This window comes from Cibotium barometz, chromosome 10 (assembly GCF_041138505.1).
Source record: "Cibotium barometz isolate CiBa-2024 chromosome 10, ASM4113850v1, whole genome shotgun sequence".
In the NCBI taxonomy this organism is placed as follows: domain Eukaryota; kingdom Viridiplantae; phylum Streptophyta; class Polypodiopsida; order Cyatheales; family Cibotiaceae; genus Cibotium; species Cibotium barometz.
The window spans coordinates 53013452-53016129 of NC_141055.1; the positions used below are offsets into that span (position 1 = coordinate 53013452).

At 35.8% G+C, this 2678-nt stretch overlaps 1 long non-coding RNA gene across 1 annotated transcript; it reads right to left on the bottom strand.

The window, feature by feature from the left end:
• Positions 1–844: 844 nt before the first annotated feature.
• LOC147635048 (uncharacterized) lies at positions 845–2294 on the bottom strand. Its single transcript, XR_015266827.1, has 2 exons — positions 1159–2294; positions 845–1025 (listed from the first exon to the last, which is right to left on the bottom strand). It is a non-coding gene; the product is annotated as an uncharacterized LOC147635048 (long non-coding RNA).
• Positions 2295–2678: the final 384 nt, after the last annotated feature.

The following is a 2678-nucleotide window of genomic DNA, read 5'->3' on the forward strand; positions in this document are numbered from 1 at the left end:
TTTTTTTCGTGTTTTTTATTAGATACATAAATAATATTTCTGTATCTTTTACGATGTAATCGTGCATGGAGGTTACGGCATCGAAGTTATTCTTACCATAATTAATACTCAGCACGGAATCATGACATTCTAAATGCATGCATTTCTATGAAGCTGGATCGCAAATACGTTTCCAAGCTGAGAGAATTAATCACGTTTCATTAGGAAACGCAGTTTTTAATTCTTCATTAAGCCGCATGCTGCATGTACACTAGAATCTTAGCATTACTTGACAATTTCTGTAATTAAACCCGCTTTCGCATGATAAGCAATGCTTTCAAATTAGTAATTAGCTATACAGATTGTGTGATTCTCTTTTGAGGCGTAATCAGTTCAACTAGCTAATTATAATGCGGCGTTAAGTGAGCTCAGTCTTGTGCTCTAATTTATATTAGTCTCACGTGAATAGCTATTAATCCAGTACACGCTTATACAAATCTATACTTATTCCTCTCGCCAACCATAGAAGGCGTGTGGTAAGCTAGTGCGGTAGTTCTTAGGAATTGATTAAGATCGGCAACAGCGAAATTAATTAATGCTTTTAGTTATAAGCTACTGCAGCATAATGTTGTTGCCGACAAAGCAATTAGCTGGGAACCGTCATGAGATCTGATGCATGAACCCAAGAACATTAAATTAACCTAGCCAACATACAGAGACTACATCATGTATGAAAAGCCTATTGTTGATTTCGCCAAGCATAATATTAAGCATTATGCTAAAAGCGAAAGTGATTAACGTTGATTGCTGTCAAAGCTTTGGAAAGGAAGGAGAGAGAGAGAGAAATCAACACAAAACCTTTGGGTGAATATAAAACCCGAGACGAAAAACCAAAGATTAATTTGAGTTTGCTAGCTTACTTTAGATCGACATTCGGAGGTTTAATCGCACCTCAAAATTAACGTAGTCGCAGCATCATCAAGATTCTCGCCTCAATACTCAAAAAGAAGAAGATGTAGATGCACTGCACCTTTAGATCTACCCTTCTGCATCACAAGAGCAGAAATATGTTATTTTGTTTTCAATGAGTTATAAAAACAGGTGTGTGAGTTATATAAAGTATGTGGATATAATATTCACACAAAAAGAAGAAGAAGAGGAGCTGGAATGCTTGCTAACCTTCATAATTCTCAGACAAGTCATTGGAAGCTGATCTGCATTGAAGCTGCATGTAATTATAATGGATAATCTTTCCGTTTTGAGATGAGAATCCTGATGATGCTGCAGCTACTCATTCATTCATGCGTTTCTCCACCTGCCGTACTAAGGTCATGCCCCCTCCCCCCCTCCTGCAAATGGGCAAACCAATCTGGTGATTAGCTTGCTAGTTGCCATGATTAACAGTGGCTCACCAATAATTGAAACCAATAACTAAGACTGCATCAGATGTGAGTGATTAGCTTGCCACTTGACATAATTTATAAGAGTGGCTCACCGTAATATAATTGAAACGCATAGAACATCTAGCTTGCTCGTTGATATTATCAATAGTGGGGAACCATACATAGATTAAAACATCAGATCATCTCTCTTTGGATAATTATTCAAAAGCAAAAGCTTAATACTGGCGCAGCACATGTTCCTAAATTATACGTGATTTATATAATACATAAATCCTATCGTCATCGCGTCTAACAGGGCAAGATTAACATAGAATTAACATCTGCAAATGCTATGATCACTGATTCCTTTTAGTAGAAATATAGGATTAATAAGAGAAACGTGCAGTAGATAGCGCCGATTAAAATCAATCAAATAGAAGAAACATGAGGTATTTGAGATAATAAACACCTTATAAGCGTAATGAGAGAGCATGTACGAACCTTCATCTATCCAGTATTTGCTGTTGTCGATTGCACGAGGAGCTAGGTGCTCTAGATGGATTAGGGCTGCATCAGCTGAAAGCAATAAAAATGAACTGCGAGAGAAGCTAATTAGATATACATTAAGCGAAGCCCCTCTCTTCGCGTCTTGTAATTTTCCTAGCTTACGCTGGATTTATATACACGAATAAGAAGGACTTGGAGCTGAGATTTCGAACTTAATTAAGCAAAAGAAACTCTCATTTTGCCTTAATTAGTAGGGAGAGAACAAAAAGGAAAAAAAGAAGAAGAAAAGGTTATGGCCCAGAAAAGGTTATGGAGAGGGCCAGCTTTGGCAATTGGCAAACTTCCAAAATTTGGACGATTTATACACAAGAGATGAAAAACCAAGGATTGAGAAAAAGAAAAGAAAAAAGAAAAAAGAAAAACCAAGGATTGAGGGGGAAAAAAGGCGGAATTTTTTTGGGAATTTCGAAACCATAGAATATCTGTGTACTACCAGAAGATGTTACAAAAGCAAATGAAATAATAAAAGTGAATAATTATTTAAGAGTATAATGAGGAGTTGATTTCTGAAGTTGAAGGGCATGATCTAATATAAGTTGACGGGCATCATCTTATATTAGATCATCTATATGTGTGCACTGCGTGTGTAGACACCATATATAGATATATATATATTATGTGTGCACTGTGTGTAGACACCATATTATATATATATATATATATATATACATACATACATACATATTATGTGTGCACTGTGTGTAGACACCATTATATATATATATATATACATACATACATACATACAGT